This window comes from Zonotrichia leucophrys, chromosome 17 (genome assembly GCF_028769735.1).
Source record: "Zonotrichia leucophrys gambelii isolate GWCS_2022_RI chromosome 17, RI_Zleu_2.0, whole genome shotgun sequence".
Lineage (NCBI taxonomy): Eukaryota > Metazoa > Chordata > Aves > Passeriformes > Passerellidae > Zonotrichia > Zonotrichia leucophrys.
The window spans coordinates 7,551,838-7,573,284 of record NC_088186.1 but is presented as its reverse complement, the minus strand read 5'-3'; the positions used below and the strand labels follow the sequence as shown (position 1 = coordinate 7,573,284).

Genomic DNA, 21,447 nt, shown 5'->3' with positions numbered 1-21,447 from the left:
GCCTGGAGACCCTTTGGTTTTGGTTACAATGCATGATAGACTTTGCTGAGTATCTTAATACAGTAGAACCAATCTATACCTTAACTATTATCTATAGCCTATCATAACTACTGTAATTACCATATTCATGTTACTGTTCTCCAATCACTAAAAGTTAGTGCATTACAGTTTAAGCTAGAAGTTGTTTTTCAGTTTTCTTGCAGTGGAAAATTCTGAGACCTTTTTTCTACTTGCAACTTTGGCAAGCTTGTTTGCCTGTGCTCTCTTTCTGCTTGGTAAAAACATCTTCATGTTTGAGGTGGGTTTATCCTTTGCCCTAAGTCATAAAATTCCCTTCTAACTAACAGACCTTTTGTCTCCTTGGTTATCCAGTAAAACTGGCTCAGCAATTCTTTTCTTCTATTTCATGAAGAAATAGATGCTTTCATTTCTATTCCTTCTTCAGATTCTACATCCAAAAATCTTTCTGCTAAACATATGACATAGACAATAAAACGACACAGACACTGGAACTCCAAGGTAAGAAGAAGGGAAGTTTATTTCCTGACTCCAACATTTATAGACTTTCAAAAGTGACAGTGGATTGGAGGATGAAAGTGCAACCTCTCCAATGACACTGGACAAACCAACAGCCCATCAAATTTCTCCTCCTCCAGAGAGGAATGTAAAAACAGTAATTTTTTACATAAAAGTGTGTGAGAAAATTCATTACAAGAATGTAAACATCGGAAGGCTTAGAAGAATTTAGAAGAACATGGTGACACTCACCAGCCTCTGCTGTGCCTGGACTGGAGAGCAAATAAATCCTCATTCTGGTGGATGCTCTCTGGAAAGATGAGGGCAGTCCCACCATGATGGGGTTGAACAGATGCTGACAATAAAAGGAGACTCAGACTCTCATGGCATTTCTCCTCAAGCTGCCCATCCCTGCCCGTTACACTTTGCAGTTTTGGCAGATAAAGCCAAGCTGGCCATGGTGTGCTGGCCCAGATCTGGGCTGTGCTGTGGTCGAGCCTTCCCTGTGTTTGAGTGCTGAGCTCTGTGATTGTGGGTGCATGGAAATCCATCACCCCTGGAGGTGCACAGGGAAATGAGAACAAGACCATGGAATGGTTCTGAAATGTGGGCCACATCGAGCTCTGCAGCTCAATTCTTTAGAATTTCTTTGCTGGAAACAGCCCTGAATGCTTAAAAACTTTTGAGTTGAGTGTGTGAAGTCACTTTTCACTTGCTTTAGGCTTCTCTTAGCTTTGCAGTGGGCATTGGCTCAGACACAGACAAAGCAAAGAACACCACAGCTCTGTCTGAAGGGTCCCCTGAAGAGCCTGCAAAAACTGGTGCATTTGGAGTGAAAAAAAAGACAGAAAAGCTTCCATCGAGACAGATTTCCTTCCCTGGCGTAATTTCACTTGTGGTATGAATGGAAACAGCAAGTTCCCACTTCAGTCAACAGCTCTTGGGAGGGATCTGATGCTCAGCAAATGCTGAGGCTCCTTCAGTTCCTCCAGGGTCTCAGCAGAAACACTGGGTGTTGCTCAGTGCTGTGAGACCTCAGCTCTCCCAAATAGGGTGGGGAAAGGAAGGAGCACAGTGATGTGTTTGCCTTTTAGCTCTGAGTAGGCCAGGAGCAGGTAAATGGAATGTCAATTTTTTTTCCATTTCTACCACATTTAATCACTTGGGTCCAGAGCTGCAGCTGTAAGAGGAGAGACACGATTCCACTGATAAAAGCAGGAGAATCAGCCTTCAAGGGCTCTCCAGTGGGCTGGGACTAACATGAGTCATCAGTCATGGTGGTGCTGGGAGTATTAACACACATTTTGGCTAACATTTGCCAGCACGAATGCAAAGCAGAATGAATCTGACAAACCCAGAGTCATCCAGCCTCCTGTTCTCCAGGGAGTTACCAGAATGCAGAACTCAGAGCTTCTGCTGGGGCACATTTCGTGTTCATCCTCAGAGTATGTGCAGCCCAGGATGTCCTGTGCACAGCTAGTTCTCCAGGCAGGACTTCTTTTTGCAGAGCTTGTTGCATCACAGTTTGTTTTTCTGGAAAACTAAGGAGGTCTCCAAGAAGTCTTATTTTTATTGGATTAATGCAGATATTATGACTTCTTCACAGTTTTTGTCAAAAGTATGCATTCTAGAAGGCTTCAGATGATTGGGTATTTATATAAGACTTCACTCATGGGTGTTTTCAGATAATTTTCCGTCTTTTTTAGCTTGGTGTGGCTGTCACTTCCAATGGGTCTATGGATACAATGGCTACAGTACATTCACCAGGGAGCTGGGCAGTGCAGATGTGAAAGGGCTGATGTGTCCAGATGTGCAGCACTCACTGACCTCTGCTGTGGTGGTCATCTGTGTGTTTGGAATTCTGTTGTTGTTACTCCAAGTAGTGAGAGAGCAGACAAAAACAAGTCCACAAGCTCACCCCAGATCAAGTTCTCAGGTGGAGAAAGAAAATACCTTTTGCTATTCTTAAATAAACAATTCAGGTTTTCCACAGAAATTGTGGATATCCCATTCCTAGAAGTGTTCATGGCCAGATGGATCTCTGAGCAATCTGGTCTAGCAAAAGTTGTCCCTGCTCATGGTGGAGGGGTTGGAACCAGCTGATCTTTAGGTTCCTTCCAACCCAAACTATTGTGGGATTCTGGGATTCTATAGAATGAGCCTGCCTTGGGGTGCAGATTATGTTACCCCACTGTGTAGCCATGATATTTTCTGAAAAATCCTTTCCTTAGGATTTTTTTCTCCTGAGAAGCTGAGAGACCTCAGGAACAAAATATAAACAATGGTTATCCGCTGCTGTGGAATGCAACAGGTGCATCTGTGATTGGTCTCATGTGGATGTTTCTAATTAATGGCCAATCACAGTCAGCTGGCTCGGACTCTCTGTCTGAGCCACAAATCTTTGTTATCATTCTTTCTTTTTCTATTCTCAGCTAGCCTTCTGATGAAATCCTTTCTTCTATTCTTTTAGTATAGTTTTAATATAATATATATCATAAAATAATAAATCAAGTGTTCTGAAACATGGAGTCAGATCCTCATCTCTTTCCTCATCCTAAGACCCCTGTGAACACGGTCAGCCCACAGTATTGGGGGATGCTGTTGAACACCTATGGAACCAGGAAGAACTAAAATAAATGCGGGCAAGAGAAACGCTGAGAAGCTTCCTCTGCTGAGAGCTGGCTTTTCAGTCCTTAGGAATTACTGTTTTTCCTGGTAAGTTCAGCAGTTTTTGAGGGTAGGAAACGTGACCTCGCTGTACTCACAGAAATTTGCTATTTTACACGATACTGCCAGCACAGATCTTAATCAACCAGAAAAACTCAAAATGACAAACAAACACGAGACAGCTTTGCTGTCTGAGGTTCATTAGCTCCTAGCGACCTTTCAAATCCGCAAGAAACCAAAGAGAAACGTTCAGAAAACGGGAGGGCTTTCAAGGCATTTTGCCAGTAATTTCCACTTATTCCCCAGCTCCTACTCAATAATGAATGGCATTTCTTGATTGTTTTCCCAAGATTTGCTTTTATCTGAGCAAATGTGGACTGGAACTTTGACCCACGCCATACGAGGATGGGAGGCAGAGTCTCCCTAGAGGACTGGCACACACGTTGTGTCTTGCAAAGTTATTTGGAGCCGACTTTCAAGGGCATCGTTGTCTCCATCTGGGAGGCTGCAAATGTGAGCAAAGGGCAGTCTGGCTCATGCTTGGCACAAGCACACACCAGGGAGCCATCAGCACTCTGTGCTGCAGAGGTTACGTGTGGGTTCATGAGGAGGCAGCGCGGACCTGGGCTCTGGAATGCATCCAGCACTGGGAAAAGAAGGAAAGATAAGAGCTGAATGATGATGCATTCTTTGGGGTGCTCCTGGGCCATGTGAACAGATAGCAAAGCAGAGAGAATAATTTCATGGATACAGGGCAGTTTCAGGGTGCTCCTCCATGGCAGGGTCTCAGGGCCAGCTCCTCATCAGGGGTGAACAGACCCCACGTTTGGTCTATTGGAGTTTACCCCTTTGCACCTGTAGTGGCAGTTTGCCTTCCTGGAGGATTTTTGGTGGGTGTTCTTGCCTAGTAGAGGCAGCAGATAAATTCCTTCATGGAATCAAAGACTCATGGAATAGTTTGGGTTGGAAGGGATCTTAAGTGCAATCTCATTCTGATGTCACTGATATGGGCAGGGACACCTCCCACTATCGCAGGTGGCTCCAAGCCCCATCCAACCTGACCTGGGACACTTACAGGTATCCAGGGACAGCCACAGCTTCTCTGGGCACCTGTGCCAGGGCCTCACCAACCTCACAGGGAAGATTATTTTCCTAATATCCAATCTAAACCTTGGATATTAGGAAAATAATGTCAGTCTGAAGCCATCCCCCCCTTGTCTTGCCACCCCAGACCCTTGTAAATAGTCTCTCTCCATGTTTCTTGCAGGCTCCCTTTGGTTCCTAGAGGGCCACAATTAGGTCACTCCAAAACTTCTTTTTTTCCTGTCTGAACAATCCCAAATCTCTCAGCCTTTCCTGAGGCACAGATTCTGTCCCCTCACCAGTCCTTCATCTTGAGACCTTGTCACCTTGTCCAAGTAGAGCAATGACAAGAGCACCATTGCTGGGGTGGAAAGAAGAGGGCTGTTTTAACTAAAAATAAAACCACTTGAGGCCATGTTGTATCTTCTCAGAAAGTGCTGCTCTGCTGGGACCACAGCTGAAGAATGACTGAGTGTAGATGGAGAACAGAGAGAGGCAGACAAAGCGTCAGCAGGAGATGAAATGTTCAGAGTAGGCAGAAAAAGGGGGCCCTGAGGGCATCTCTGGAAGATGTTTTCTGTGTTTTACTGACTTGTTTTGATGGGGGGAAAAAAGGATTTTTCAAAGAAGAGACATAAGATGTCACACATGTATTTACAAGACTGCAGTCCACCCCGACAACCTCTATGAACTCTGTGCATCCAGGAAAGAAGTTGAAGAACTTCTGAAAAGAGATGAAAACTAAGAGATGAAAACACAGGCTAGAGGATGGAAACTCCCTTTCCTCCTGCCAAAAGAGAGCGTGTGCTGGCACCTTGTCCTTTCAGCCTGAATGCAGCCCCCACTGGGATCACTGGGAGTCACTGAGATGCAGCAGGACTGGGATCCAGCTCCAGCCAGGCCACTGCAGTGTGGAGGAGCAGGAATGAGGAGTGATGGAGCCAGAGAAGGTCTGGGTCACACAGGAGCAGCTGGGCAGGATAATTTGCCATCTGTGCTGAGTGGTTTCACCCCAGTGCTGCCGGTCACACCAGAGACACCTCTAAATTATTGTGGGGAGGGGAGGCAGGGGAGGGGGAGAAACCATCTGTGGTCCATTGCCCATAGGCAAGCCTCACCATGGGCTCCTGAGCCTCCATTTTTACCAATCCTTTTAAATCCTTCACGACAGCCACGTGCCATGTTCCAACGGGACCCTACTACAGCCAGCCCTTTACTTATCATTGAATGGATATTTTACCTCATCAAATGACAATATTGAGTAATATTTCATGTTGCTCAACATTAAAAATTTGCACAGCTCATTATTAAGGTACAGCAGAGATTACAAACGTTGCCAAATTTGAACAAATTTGTGTATACAACTACATAAATAACTATAACTACTGTCTATACCTATAACTACTGACTTGCAGAATGGAGATCTCCCAGCCTGCCTGCCCTGCTGCTGCAGGGATTGGGATATGCAGTGGTTTTGGTTTTCCACCTGTGGAAAATGGGAGGAGACAGCTCTGGGTCTAAGAACAGGGTAAAAGTTGGCTGAAAGATGTGTAGGGTCTGGAGAGGAAGAGAGACACACTTTAAAGTCACCTGTAAATTCATATGGGAATTTTTTAATGATTTTTTAATTAATTTCTTTAATTTAAATTTTTTTTTTAATTTTAATTTTTTTTTTTTAATTTCTTTAATTTCCAGATTCACTGTTCGGTGCCTCTCCTTATTAACCTCCCAGCCTGGAAGATTGGTGAGTAGAGGATCTTCTGAGCAGAGGTTAATGCACTGCAGTGCTGGGGCAGCATCCTTGAGAGGATGAGCCCCCTTTGTCTTCCAGATTTCTGACAGCACTGCAGCCCTATAAGAAACCAAGGGGAAAACAAAGAAATGTTGATAGGCTTCTCTGGACTTGGGCTGTTAATTCAAATCTGGCTGAAGGCCATTAGTGTTTTCACACTATTACCTTCTAATGGCTTCTTGCTCTTGGCTCAGCTCTCGCTTGGCAAGTCACAGCTGTGAGCTTTGCTAGCTGTAGGCTCCCAGTTAGCCTCTTGCTGGGAATCTCACTCAACATTATGACTTGTGTCCATGTTAGGAAAATAGCCCGTGTGCAGCAGCTGCTGTCAGGCCCTGCTCCTTCCAGCACTCCCTCAACAGGTGTGAGGAGCTGTTTTCCTGCCTCCATGGGTGGATCAGCTGTTCCAACAGAAGGTGCACTTGTAATCCATCCCCCCTCGCTGTGCTGCAGGGTCAGAGCTGCTGCTGAACCCCAGGCAGGTTTTGCTGAGGGAGATGCAGCTTTTATCTCAGGCTCTGGGGACTCCAATCCATTGGAGCTCCATGCAGAGCTGCAGCTTTGCCTCTGGATTTCATCCCCAAGCCTGTGCTCTCCCCTCAGGAGTTGCTGAGGGAGCTGGCAGGACACAGCTATGTGAGATATCTGTTGCAAAGTGTGACTCCTTCCCATGGTGCAGGAGTAGAAGGCTTCACACTCTCTGGTCCATGATTTTTTCATCCTCATCCATCAAGACTGGATTAAAAAAAAAAAAAAAAAAAAAAAAAAAAGAAAAAGAAAAAAAAGATAAAAAGACAAAAAAGACATTATATATACACATATATATATATACACACATATATACATACACATATATATATACATACACATATATATACATATATATACATATATATATACATACATACACATATATACACACATATATATATATACACACACATATATATATATTTATACTCCAGGAAAACTGCAGGAAAATCCCATACTTTCTTACACCACAGGTCAAACCAGGTCATCCTTTTGGCTTTAGAATCTATATTTCCATGAGAAGAACACATCAAAAAGCTGTAGGGCAGTATGGCCTTACCATTTCCAGGGCCAGATCCCTGAGAATCAATAATCTCCAGTGTTTAGCTTCTCCTCTGGGATTCAGGAAGAGCTGTTGGACAGGTGGATTAAGAATCAGCCCTGCTGTCTCTTTTCCATGCTTATTCTGAGGATGACACAGGAGACTTCAACGTGCAGGTCCAGCTGACTGGTGTGAAATTAATTCAAAATTCAAAAAGTAAATCGGGGAAAAAGAAAAAAAAAAGCCTCTAAGAGTTCCATGGAAAATCAATTACCCAGCACATGAAGGTGATGATGAGAACACTGCTCCACAAAATAAGCAAAATTCCCTGCAATTCTAATCTCTTCTTCCTGCAATTTCCCTCCCATCCCTTGTGATGCTTTAAGAGATAGATGGCTTTCTTTCTCTAATTTTAGATATGCTTATTGGGGCTGGAGGGTGGAGAGACCAAGAGAGAAAAGACTGTTCCAAAAAATGTAATTAAGGTAATATTACGATGTGAATTACATATTACATTTTGTTTAGAGCTATTATTGGCTGGAATAGCTCTGAAATTGAATTGTGCTGCAGATTCCTCGCTGATTTTACCCACACTCACTCAGAGGCAGGGATTGCATTAGACCTGGGGAAGAGGAAAGTGTGGATGGAGTGGATCCTGCTGGCAAGGAAGGTGTCGCAGACATCTTTTATGAAAAATCTTTTCCTTAGGATTTTTCCTCCTGAGAAGCTGAGAGTCCTCAGGAACAAAATGTGAACATTGATTATCTGCTGCTGTGGAATGCAACAGGTGCATCTGTGATTGGTCTCATGTGGTTGCTTCTAATTAATGGCCAATCACAGTCAGCTGGCTCGGACTCTCTGTCTGAGCCACAAATCTTTGTTATCATTCCTTCTTTTTCTATTCTTAGCTAGCCTTCTGATGAAATCCTTTCTTCTATTCTTTTAGTATAGTTTTAATGTAATATATATCATAAAATAATAAATCAAGCCTTCTGAAACATGGAGTCAGATCCTCATCTCTTCCCTCAACCAAAACCCCTGTGAACACGGTTACAGGAGAGCTCTGAAAGTAATTTCTTCCCATGCAGAATCTTTCATTAAACACACAAAGAACCACACTAAAAATGACTCTGCACCCATCAAGCCCAACTGAGTTGAGGTGCTCACCCTGAGCTGGTATTTGGGGACAGTGAGGATGTGTCACTGTCCTTGCTCAGATCTTCTCTGCCCAAGTGATCACTTGGGGCTGGAGGGGGCTCAAGGGGTATTTGCTCACCACAGGCTGGCTGAGGAAGGCAGAGGTGCTGTACAGCCACTAGAAGCTCTGACTTTGCCCTGCTCTGAGATGGGTTCAAATGAGCAAACAGCTCATCAATCTCATCTCTGCTCACTCCCACACCCTGAGATCCTTCTGGAGCCAGGGATGGGCCAAGGGGTGACAGCACCCCCACCCAAGGGGTGTATGAGAAGGGGAGTGTGAGAAATTCACTGCATGGGCAGCAGGACAGATGATCCCAGGTTTCCTGTGGTGCTGCTGATTGTGGCCTCCCCGGTGTCTGATAAACCTCCTATCTCTTTCCCCCAGTTGGGCACCTATTTCTTATGCAACCTGTAGGAATGTGATAGCTTTGCATTAGCTCCTCTTAAATTGGTTGACACTAGCATTCAGGTTCAGAAATTATGAGGAAGGGAGGGATGAGAGAGAGACAGAAACACCCTGCCAGCACAGCCACAGTAATTCAGAAAATGAAAAAATTATGAGATGCTGCTGTGCAAGAAAGAGCCACAGCTGAGGGGTGGGGAAAAGCAGGTGAGAGGACACAGAGCTGTTGTGTGTTAACATTGGTGTCCTCGTGCTGCAATTCTTTATTCCAGCATTCAGGTTTTTGTGTGTTTGCTCCCTTTTGCACTGAGGCATTGCCCTCTCTCATTCTGCCCTCTCTGTTTCTCTGCTTTGGTGTCTCAGTTTGGAGAGATGAGGATGCTGCTCGTGGGTGATCTGATGTGCTGGTGAGGTTTTGGCAGCTGACAGATGTGTCCTGGGAGGGCTGTGCCAGGGAGAGGCTTTAGATGAGCTGCAAAGGCTGGGAGGGGAACTATTTCTTACCTGCTCCTTCCTTAAACCATCTCCCATCTGAATAAAGTGGGGGAATTAGGAGGGGATTATCCACCAGCAGGAGAGGTGTAATTCATTTCTGCCACTGTCCATGTGTCAGGTTTGATTTTAATTTCAGATAATGTCAAAGCCAGATTAAAGCCCTATCTTCCAGGTAGGAAAAGAGACCCATCCTTCCCCTCTCAGCTCCCTGAGCTGCCAGGACAGGGACTGTCATCCCTCCATCCCTCCCTTCAAGCACTCCTGGGTCAGGGCATGCCATGAAGGCTCCTGAATAGGAAGCTGGATTCCCTTCTCCATCTCCTCCCAGATCCTGTCCCTGGACACCAGAGCCCCCTGACCCTCCAGAAATGATGCTGGTGTGGTGTCAAAGTGCTTTATCTAGGGATAGGGAAAGAGATCTGGGAGGCAGAGATGTAGTGCCAGCTGTGGACACTGTGAAAATGAGGTTCCAGCGCAGAAGAGTGTGAGAAAAGCAATGAGAGCTGAGGGATGACTGGGTCAACCACTATGGAATAAAGTGAAAACAGCACTTGTAGAGCTCCCAGTTGTGCCTGGCTGTTCACCAGTGTCCTTCCAGAGCAAGAAAGGGTTATTGCTTTCAGAGGTTCATTCCTGGCTGTGCCAGAGACACACAGAGATTAGGAGCATTTAGAACGGCATCATCAGATGAAAAAGACCCCTAAATTAGACACCTCTCTCTGCACTTGACAGCTCATGAGAAGCAGTGTGCACAGAGGGTGTTTTACCTTTCTGGGAAGTCATTCTTTGGTGGTTTAATGTTATTCCTCCCTCAGCCTCTCCCTTGTGCTGGGTCGGAGTCAGCTCTGCAGAGCTCCAGGAGCCTGCTCCAGCTCCTGCTCCTGCTGCCTGTGGCTCTCCAGGTTTGTAGGTTTGGGTCCTGCAAAAATGGACCCTTTTGGCTCAGGTAAGGGTGTTTTTAACTGCTTTGAGGTCTTTGTCTGGAAGGAGTGGACGTGGCTGCTTGTACCTCCTTCCCTGAGTGAACGCAGACACGCAATTCCTGCCTCTGCTCATGCAACATTTAAAGCCAAGTGCTTCTGACAAACAGGAGGGAAGATAGACTTTATTAAAAATAAAAATAAAATCTCTTGAGATCTGATCAGGCACTGATAACTCTTCCTGGGCCTTGCTAGTATTTTGTTCTGTTTCTCAGTTATCACAGGTGGCAGCAAGTGAAGAAATGCTGCTCTGATATTGATATAGCAATCCTGTGTGTGCAGGTGGAGGGGTGATTTTGATGTTTATCAAGACAATTAATGTGCTATTGCACTCTTTTTATTACAGCTGTATTGAATACAAGACAGAGTCAATCCAAACAACTGGCTGGGTCTTCCCACTGAAAAAAAATATATTAAAAATATGATTATTTTGAAATATGATTTTAAAAAAGTGAATATAAAGGAATGGCCCTGATGCTTAACATGCTTCTTCATCCTTTGTTTGTTCTCTCCATCCTTCCCCAGCTGAAATTCAGCAGCTGTTCCCATCTGTGCCACGTGTACCAGCACAGCCCCAGCCTGGAGCAGGACACTGCCCTGGGGGAAGGTAATCATAACCTCATCACCTTGGCTTTACAAAATTCAGGTCTTGGAAAATGCAAATAATTTTTATTTTGCTGCATTCTACCACATCTGCAGTGAGCTGTGAGCCCACAAACGTGTCCTTGGGAAAAGGCCACTTTGCTTTTCCAAAACACCAATTTGCACTGTGGCCTCCATGTCACCTTTTGGCAACAACAACAATTCATGGAGCAACTCCCATGTCCCACACAGTCACACGGGGGGTCAGAAAGCAAAGAGAGTGATGTGAATTAAATCAAATTTGGTTCATCTGGCCCAGCTAGTGTGAGACTTGCATGCCTCACTGCAGGACCCAAAAGAAACCTGAATCCAGCTCAATTTCTTTTTTTTAATAATTCATCATGTTTTTCCCACCAGTACCAGCAAAGCCATGTGTGTCTGCCTAACTCTGCCTTGCCTGGCTGCTGCATGTCCCAGAGCAATGGGAGCAGGAACACCATGGATGGAGGATGTGGCTTGGTGGATTGTTCCTGAAGAAGGTAAATTCTATACCTCAGAGCTCTGCATAAATCCAGGATTTGGAGGATTACCAGGTGCTGGAGAAACCTAAAGCCTAGGTTTGGAAACAGCTGGTGGTGGCTGTTTGGATGCTTCTCAGTGCTGGTGAGAAGCTGAGTGTGTTTCAATGTGATATTTGCTGGGTCCCCAGGATGAAGGGAGGAATTGAGAATCTGACTCCATGTTCTTAGAAGGTTAATTCATTATTATATGTATTTCTATTATATTAATGAATACTATATTAAAACTATACTAAAGAATAGAGAAAGGATGCAGACAGAAGGCTTAGCAAGAATGATAATGAAAAATTCATGACTGACTTCTCAGAGTCCGACAGAGCTGATGGTGACTGGTCATTAAGTAAAAATAATTCACATGAAACCAATCAAACATGCACCTATTGGTAAACAATGTCCAGGCCACATTCCAAAGCAGCAAAACAGGGAGAAGCAATCAGATAATTATTGTTTCCATTCTTTTCTGAGGCTTCTCAGCTTCCCAGGAGAAGAAATCCTGGTAAAGGGATTTTTCAGAAAATATAACAGTGACACTTCAGGCTGGATCTTCCTATTTTTCCATGGGGGTGAGGATCCCCCTAAATCTCTGCAAGGCCTTTGGTACCATGCTGAGAGTGCAGGCAGTAAATGAACTGACACCACCACACATCCAGTGCCACTGGACTCTCTTTTGGGGCACATCCCTCCAAACTGGGGACTGTGAGCTGGCACTGCTGGGTGAAATGCCCTGCAATGGCTCAGCCACAGCTGGTGAAATGTCTGGGATGCACAGCTTGGTCAGTGAGAAGGGCCTGATGCTAACTGAGTTAGTCCAGGGATGAGCAAAAACCTGTCATGAGCCAACAGATCTGATTTGTGTTTGAAAAAAATCCCCGGTGTGCCATAAATCTGTCAGCTCTCAGGGAGACAAAGCAAAACTCAATAATCCCCCTGCTCCGATTTAAACCCAGGCTTGTCTCTCAAACAAAGCACTCCTGTCTCACAGCCACGGGAGATGGGGGAAACTGAGGCACAGCCAATCCCCAGCCTCCACCCTGTTGTAACCCAGCACATCTCTCTGATTGCCCTGGATGGCTCCAGCCCCTGCCAGGGCGTTCAGAGACCTTGGTACAGAGCCCAAGACCCCTGTGCCTTTGATTTTGACCCATGGAAAAAAATTACCAACCATACATGAGGAATTACAAGCCACAAAAGTTTAAGTAGAATAATAGTTAGTCTGTCACAGGGTGAAAAGTTGAATTTTGGGGTTTTTAGAATGGGGGCTTGGGGTCCCAAGATGGAGGAATTTGGGTGTGCCCTGTCCTTCTTTCTAATTCTTCCTAGCCTCCATCTTCTGCTGAGATGGTGGCACTTTTGGATTGGTTTAGAGTAGAAGCTCACTGTCTAACATAGGTGATAGGTATTGGAAAATAATTGTAAATAATATAATGTATATATAATGTATAATAAATATATAAATAAAATATAAACACTATGATAATATAAATAAATATAAATAATATACATAAATAAATATAAATATTATCATGTATATATAATTTATAATATAAATAATATAAAATTATTGTAAATAATAATGTACATGTAGATTTTAGTATAAAAAGATAACACCGCCCTGAAGGTGGGCAGTATGCCACTGACTGACCGGCTGCACAGACCTCAGCAGGCCAGGGAAATAATTTTATAAATAATAGAAAATCAACAAACTTGAAAACCAGAATAGAAGAATCCTGACTCCTTCAGTCTCCAGGCTGGGAAAAGAGACTCTCTAACACATCTCGGGGTCATGCTGACCACAGAGACCCCCGAGAGCACCCCTGCCCCTCTGTGTTATTATCTGGCAGGGCTGAGAGAGCAGAGGCACACAGAGGAGCACTGGGAAATGTTCCTATTGATCGGAAATGAATAATTATCACCCGCTCCCCGTTCCAGGGCCTCGCGGTGAGCGGAAGAGCGGAAGCACTAAGCAGGATTAATAACTACTTTTCATTACTTTTAATGCAAACTATTGATTTTAAAGTGTTGTAGGGTATGACAGTTTATTACAATAAGACAATAAAACAGACTATATGAAATAATTGAGAATAATCTCTTCCCTTTTCCTGCACGACACAAGGACATTATGTTCCGTGCATGTGGAGACATTTATGGCAAACTCTATCCAGCAATGGCAGCTTAAGCACTCTATAAAACAGCACTTTGGAGCTGGAGTATTATAAATAATAGGCAATAAAACTGGTAAATGGGGCTTTAATTTGATTCCATTATGTCACAGAATGACAGGAAGGAGGGGGCAGAGCAGGGAGGGGAGGTGATGCCGAGCTCTGTTTGGGAGCCCTGCGTGCTCCGTGCTGGAACAGAGCACAGCAGAGCAAGAGGGCCAGGTCGTGCCAAACCCCAGCCTGTTATAAATAAAAAATCTGTCAATTTTTTGGGGGAGAAAAAAGGGCTGCAGAACCAGTTACACCAGTTGCGGCCAAGGTGAAGTTCTACCTGTTTGTTGTTGTAATCACTGGTGGTTTTCGCTAATTGCTCCTTTTGTATCGGCAAGGCCCTGCCTGAGGTTAAGTTGATGGCCCTTCTCCCCGGATGGGTGAGAGGAGGGGACATGGGGGGGGCATCAGAGGATGCAAAACAGCCTCGAGACCAGTATGCCATGGGAAGGAACATCACCAAATTTACCGAAAAAACCCCAAAAACTATGAGCCAACACAGAATTAAGAAATTAGAGTGATGTCTGGACGTGAGGAACAGAGTGCTGAGCTGAGAACCTTTGTTGCTCCTCGCCCTGAGCAAAGACCTCATCTGGAACCAAGACCACAAGCCTTGAGCCACCCAAAAGTTGGGAAACTTGGGGCTATGCCCGCTGCTCTCATGAGGATGGGATCCCCAGCTCTGTCCTTTAGTGGACAAAATTGCACATTCCTCCTCCTCCAAGTCACCCTGGGAGCGGTGATGGAGAAACTGCAGACCTGTCAAACTTCCCAGCCTTGAGCTGCTCCCTATTAGTAAAGGCATTAAAAGGAGAATTAGTCTCCTGCCCTATTTATTTCAAGCCCAGCCGTGGGTTTGATCCTGCCAGGTGACATCCAGAGAGTCCCTGCAGGGCTCCTTGCTGCAGGCAGCACTGGGGTGGCAGCAGGGACACTGGTGACACTGCTGTCACAGGGCTGAAGGAGCTGGTCATGTCCCCAATGAGCCAGGTACCAAATATTTGGGGTACTATCCCAAAAGCTCCCTCTGCTGCCAGGTCCCTGACTGCACCTGCTCCCACTTCTGCACCTCCTGCCCCAAACTGGCCAGCCCTGCCCTTCCCAGCCCAGCTCTGGTGAGCAGAGTGACCCTGGGGAGGCTCCTGCACAGCTTTTACTGCTCTCAGCACAAACCCTCCTCAGGAAGGGCTGCTGCCTGCCCAGGGCTGGGGCACACCTGCTCATCAGCCTCAAATCAAGCATGCCCCAGAGGGTGCTCAACTGAAATGACCACCAGGAAGAGCTGGATTTTATTCCTCATCACTCCAGAAAATCCTGTGTGAGGAGGGATCTCAGCAAAGCTCCTGCAGAAACCACTGAGCCCCATCACTGCTTCCCAGCAGGAGTGCCCCTGGCACAGAGGGTATTTGGGGTGAGAGGAGGGTGTAGGGGACCATAACAGAGCACCCAGCCCTGGCTCAGGGCTCCTGGCTCCCCCTGGAGTGCTCAGACTGGGCCATTACCCACTGATGGCTTTGCAGGGCCAGCCACTTGTGAAACGAGCTGGGACTCCCAGCCCAGTGCTTCCCACTGGAAAGCTGTTCCTGCTAATTGGGCACCTCCTCCAGTGCTTTCCACTGGAAAGCTGTTCCTACTAATTAGGTACCTCCTCCTCGAGGCTGGGAGGTGATGAATGTGTGAATGTACCCCAGAGATCAAGGGCCAAAGGTGAAGGGCCTGAGGAAGGCCTGGACATGTTTCAGTGCCCTGTTTCATGGTTGCCTCCAGCCCACCAGGTCATGTTGGAGCTCAAGTGCGGCCCATGTGCCCTCTGCTCATCCTCACCCTTCACACTGCCCAAAAACACCTCATAAAAAGCATTCAAAGGCTCTGCTACAGAAAAGCACTTGGGCAGGGCCTTGATGAACAGTTGGATCTTTTCCATTCCCTCAGGTCCTTATGGACCCAGAAGGATCTGAAAGGTGAGAGAGGAGGCAGTTCATCATATCCCTGTGCCTGGAGTGTGAAATGAGGCTGGCCAGGACCTACGTGGACCTTCCATGGCCCGGTGGGATCGTTCTAAATTGCTGTGCACTGGCCCAGTTAATGTGGAATTGGAAAGGGTTGGAGAGCAGTGAGCAGCCAGGACCTGGAGACCACAGGTGGCACGGTCACATCTGGCCCCAGCTCACTCCTGCAGAACCCCTGTGGGCTGCCACCTGCATTTGGAGCCCTGAAGAGCCTCCACTAGTTCAGTGCTGCCCTGGAGATGTGCTGTACCAGTTCTTCTCCTTCCCACCCACCCTGTCCCACTCCCAGCTCCCCAAACACATCATTACTGCTGTGAGCATCTCTGCACAGGCAGGGAGAAGTGAGGCAGTGCTACTTCTGCACTTTGTTTTCAGTTCCAAAGCCCTCAGCTTTTCCCAGATCCTCCTGCAGAGAATCTTGGTGTCCCTTGGGCTTTTGCAGCCTCTTCCCTAAGCATATAATCAGAGTTGTTGTAAGAGAGGGGATTACACACACAGCAGAGCATAGAAGCCCCACTGAAGGTATTTGGAGCTGCTCTATACCCAAAATAAGCAGCATAAGGGGAAGCACTGAACTGACTTTGCTGTGGAGGCAAGGAGGAGGTTTAGGCTCTGTATTTTAATGGGCTTTACTTTTACTCCTTGAGTTCTGACTGTATCAGGATGTGCATGTCCCATCCCATGGCACCGAACACTGCTGATTTATAGAATCATGGAATATTGGCTGGTTGCACGCTGGGTAAAAAATCAGATTTTTATGGAAAACAGGATCATTAAGGTTGGAAAAGATGATTATGATCATCAAGTCCAACTTAGACAAGTGCACCCAGGACTGGCAGCTTGGTATGGAAAAGGGCAGGGAGCAACAGCATTGGGAGAGAAGGAGCTGGGACTGGTCATAGGAAAAGATTTGCAGTGAGTGAGGGAAGGTTGGAGATGGGAAAGAGACCTGCCAGAACAGGAGGGCACAGCCCATTCCTGATGCAGGCCCAGGGAAATGACACCCAGGATTGATTGGGGTCTGCAGGAAAGGGGAGAAGGCAGGAGAAGGGGTGGAGGGGAGCAAGATGGCTTTGGGGAGAGGTGAAACTGGGGCAGGGGGACAGAAACATGATGGTCTGGGTGGGGTGACACCACTGGGAGCCCTCCTGGGTGGCTGCAGGAGGCTCAGGTGAGAATGGGCAGCTGGTTTTGCTTCTCCTGGGTGCAAGGTTCCCATGGCAACCAGCAGCATCCCAGGAGGAAGAGGAGGAAGAGGAGGAAGGGGAGAAGAGCAGGCCAGCCTGTCCCACCATGAGATTTGAGCAGGGAGAGTTTTGTCCCAGGAGAGAAAAGAGCAGCATGGCACTGTGGGTGTGTGCTGCCCACTGCCCCTGACCATGCTCCTGCTCTCCTCCTTGACCAACAACCCCAGTTCACTTTCCATTGCACCTGAACATCTCTATGTGACCCCAAACCAACATTTTCCTGCTCCAGAGGGGCACCCATGGAAAAATAAATTACCATTTGGAGACATCCTTGCACTGGGAGAGCTGATGAGGAGGAAACACCCTGCTCTGGGTTATTCTACTTTACTTTCATTCTTCTGGTCCCCAAGAAAGGGCTGCAGAGGGGATGCAGATTTCTTCATACCCTTTTGTCTGAGTAGTAAATCTGCCAGCTAAAGTGTTTCAGGAAATAAAGGGTGATCTGCTCTGAATGCACAAACTCCTGCACACATGCACATACAGATGCAACCACTCCTTCCAGTGCTTGGGGAAACTGGTTTCATTTCCTAATGGAATATCTGTGCTTAGGTCCAGAACTGGACATAACTGGCTTTCCATATTTTTTTTCTAGTGCAGCCCTGCCATACACCTGCAGGAATTAAGCAGTCGCCTGTAATTACATGGCTAATGAAGGGAATTGATTAATGAGATGGGGTCAGGTAGCTGCTCTGTGGGGCAGGAGGGGCTGAGCATGACCCCACCATAGGACAAAGCCCCGAGGAGGGACCCAAGAGGAGCTATGCAAAATGGAAGGTGAGACAAGGAGAGAGAGGGCTTTGCCAGGAGGCTCAGTCAGACTCTCTAGCTGAGAAATCAAGCTGTGAAAGCAGTGAGAAGCAGGTGTGAATGGTTTTCTGCCTGCCTCAGGATGGGGTTGGGATGGAAAGCTGGGGTGATGCAGAGGAAAAGATATTTCTGCATTTAATGTCTCTCCCTACACTGGCTCCAGGCCACCCTGGCTGAACACTCACAGTTTGTGCTGAAGTGTTGGAGAACTGAAAGGGCCTGAGGCTGTGCTGGCTGGTCCCGGGCATCTTGCATTTCAAATGCCTTCAAAATGTGGATTTGATGCTTCCCCTTTTATTTATTACATTTAAAGCAGTTTTGCCAGGGGCATAGCTCTAGAGAACAGGCAACTTACATTGCTGAGCATCCCAGGAGCTGCACATATGGCAGGGCAGGACCCCACCAGCATCCAGCTGTGCCAAAATCTGGGTGCAGAAAGGGGCTGGGGAAAGCTGGGCTGTGAGGAAGAGTGTGCCAGGCTGGCTGGGGAGCAGGAGGAAGCAGGGAGTGTGATTCACTTGCTGTGCTCCCCTCCTGCCAGCCGGGCAGTTTTTATCAACACGAGGCAGCTGTAAATGCTCTCTCGGTGGCAGGGACCTGGGAGCTGAGAGTGCAGCTCAGCTGAGTGTGTTATTGGATTATCAGCTGATTAGAGCTGTTAAGAGCCCACTCTTGAATAATCAACATGGTGCTTTTTGGCTGCTGGGTACCAGTGGGAGGGGAAGGGAGGCACTGCAGAGCCTGCTGGTGTTGATTCATAGACAAACCCTTGTGTTGCCATCAGCAGGCCCTGCTTGTTGGGGAGCTGGGATGCCTCATCTGCCCCAGACCCCACCTGTGCAAGCTCCACAGCGGCTCCTGCTCTTTTCCTGGCACAGGTTTCAATCCATAGGGGCAGGATCTGGAGAGCTGTGGGAACCCAGCACATCCCTCTGGCTGTCCAGAACAGCCAAGACCCTGCCAGAGGGCTCAGGGACCCTGGCACAGAGCCCAGAACACCTGTGGGTTTGATTATGACCCGTGGTGCAAATTACCAACCTTAGATGAAGATCAGCAAGCCACAACAGTTTACGTAGAATAATAGTGAAATTATCACAGGGTGAAAAAGTAGATTTTGGGGTTTTTTAGAATGGGGATTCAAGAGGCAAGATGGAGGGATCTGGGCGTGTCCAGCCTTTCTCCTTCTTCTTCTTGGCCTCCATCTTCTGCTGTGATGGTGGCACTTTTGGATTGGTTTAGAGTAGAAGCTCACTGTCTAACATAGGTGATAGGTATTGGAAAGTAATTGCAAACATTGTACACGTAGTTTTTAGTATAAAGACATAAAACAGCCCCAAGGATGGGCAGTATGCCTGGAACTGTCCTGTTGGATGGATCTCGGTGGGGCAGGAGAAAATTTATTATAGACAAGATACAATAAACAACCTTGAGACTGAGAACTGAAGAGCCTTGACTCCTTCTTCAAGCACTGGGCTGGGAAAAGAGACTTTTAACAATCTTGGGGTTGCAATGACCCAGACAGGCCCTAAGAGAGCCCTGACCATGTGGGGAGATGCCCCTGCAGCCTGGGATTGTGCTGGTACCTGCGGTGTGCTTGGTCAGCCCAGAGCATGGTGGGGACTTGGCTGTGAGCTTGTGGTGCTGCAGAAGGGGGGTCCAGACCTTGTGATGGAAGAGAATCCCTGCACTGGCTGAGATAAGGGGTGGGGATGTGGGTGCCCCATTGCAAAAGGGGCTCACTAGCCAGGTAAGGAGCAGGGAGGCTTTTCCAGTGCTATAAGGGAGGTCAGAAGCTTAGAAGGAGCTTGCAGTGATGCACTGGAGTGGATTGCTGTTGAGACAAGGCCAGACAGAGGCCCAGGGATGGAGCTGTGTTAGCAGAGATTATGCTGGGAGCATTTTAAATGAAGACAACACAGTGTTCCCTTTCCTCTGCCTCTCCTTTGTACTGATTACAGCAGCATTTGGGCTACAGGCAGAGCAACAGCAATGTGCCTGCTGGCCCTTCTTTCTCTTTCTTTTCCTCTTCTTTCTACTTTGAAAGGTTGCTTTGGCCTGCTGCTGAGCCACAGTTTCCCCTGGAGAAGCCTCCTATAGCCCCCCTGCAGCAAGAGTCATCCTGTTCTCCTTTGATGTGGATTTTCTGCTCCCTGGAGTCCTTCTGGTGGTCTTTGGCTTGGATAGCACAATCCAGGAGTAACTTTGTGAGCCACGTTCTTCCTGTCAGTCACAATGTTCCTGTCCCCAGTAAAATCAATGGCCTGACACTGGTGTGAGGGGAGAATTTGATATTACAAGGAATAATAAATCACAAGCATATTGACTGTACCCTGATATTCATGGGTCCTGAGTGATAAAGACAGAATATTCCTCTCTCCAGACCCTCCTCTGCTCTCTGTGCCTCTAAGCTCTTGGACATGATTCCCATGGGATGTATTCCTTGAGTTTGCAGAGCAGTGAAGCCAAACAAGTTCCAGGCTGGAAGGAACAGGTCTCAAGTTCATGCACAAAAGGGTTTGAAGAAGAAAGGCTTTCACAAGAGTGTGGGATAAGGGAGAAGAAAAGAAGCCATGCATTAGATAACATGATTTATACATGCACAGTGCAATTCAGGGAAGAGAGCGTGTCCTAATTAGAACTTGCAACCTGCCAAAGAAAGCTCAGACTTAAGACTTCTGCCTCCAGGTTTCTTAGTAATTAGTAATTTTGTAATTACACAATGTTTTGGGGTTGGAAGGGACCTGAAAGATCATCTCCTTCCACCCTGTGCCCTGGGCAGGGACACCTTCCATTATCCCAGGGTGCTCCAAGCTCCATCCAACCTGGCCTTGGACACTTCCAGGGATGGGTTATTGTTCCAAATAGCCTGATCCTTTTACCTTTTTTTCAGCGGTGCCCAGGGCCAGGACAAGGAAAAATGGATACTAACTGCAATACAAGAAGTTCTGCCTCAACCTGAGGAAGAATTTCTTTCCATGGAGGGTGGCAGAGCTGTGGAACAGTTGCCCAGGGAGGTCATGGAGTCTTAGCCTTGAGCACTGCCAGGGATGGGTTATTGCCCCAAATAACCTGATCCTTTTACCTTTTTTTTTCAGTGGTGCCCAGTGTCAGGACGAGGACTAATGGACATTAACTACAACACAAGAAGTTCCACCTAAACCTGAAGAAGAATTTTCTTCCATGGAGGGTGGCAGAGCTGTAGAACAGCTGCCCAGGGAGGTCATGGAGCCTCCTACTCTGGAGACACTCCAAACTCACCAGGACTCGTCCCTGTGTCACCTGCCCAGGTGACCCTGCCTTGGCAGGGGGGTTGGGCTGGGTGATGTAACCCAAATGGGTGTGTGATTCTGCACAGAAGGACAACTGGAAGTGTCCCTCAGCTGAGCCTCACCCAGTCTCCATTTCACCCTCCAAGGTCCTTGTGCAGGCACTCCTGGTCACGGTCAGACCCCTCCCCACATCTGCACTGCAGAGCCCAGGGAGGCACAGGAGGATCTGCCTGTGCTGCTCAGGAGCACGGACCCTTTCCATTATACAATAATTAAATTGCCTGTAATTATGTTCTTGACAGTGAAATGCAGGCAGTAAATGATCCTAACATTCCACGCTCCTTCCCTCTTCCCAGGACTCCCCCCAGCTGCCCCTCCCCTCTAAATGCTGAATTATTTTACAGTTGATAGTTCCTTAGATTTGCCGACCTTTAAAAACTGAACACTACATGCCTGTTGAATTTTAATCAATTTATTTTTTTTTCAACTGGAAATGTCAGACTTCTGTACAGAATTACTTGGTGCTGGCTGATGTGACAA

At 46.9% G+C, this 21,447-nt stretch overlaps 2 long non-coding RNA genes across 2 annotated transcripts; one reads left to right on the top strand and one right to left on the bottom strand.

Moving 5' to 3' along the window:
* Window positions 1–5,693: 5,693 nt before the first annotated feature.
* On the bottom strand, window positions 5,694–7,283 carry LOC135455095 (uncharacterized). Its single transcript, XR_010442254.1, has 3 exons — window positions 7,146–7,283; window positions 6,224–6,790; window positions 5,694–6,118 (listed from the first exon to the last, which is right to left on the bottom strand). It is a non-coding gene; the product is annotated as an uncharacterized LOC135455095 (long non-coding RNA).
* A 2,790-nt stretch (window positions 7,284–10,073) lies between these two features.
* LOC135455096 (uncharacterized) lies at window positions 10,074–11,326 on the top strand. Its single transcript, XR_010442255.1, has 3 exons — window positions 10,074–10,171; window positions 10,731–10,812; window positions 11,205–11,326. It is a non-coding gene; the product is annotated as an uncharacterized LOC135455096 (long non-coding RNA).
* Window positions 11,327–21,447: the final 10,121 nt, after the last annotated feature.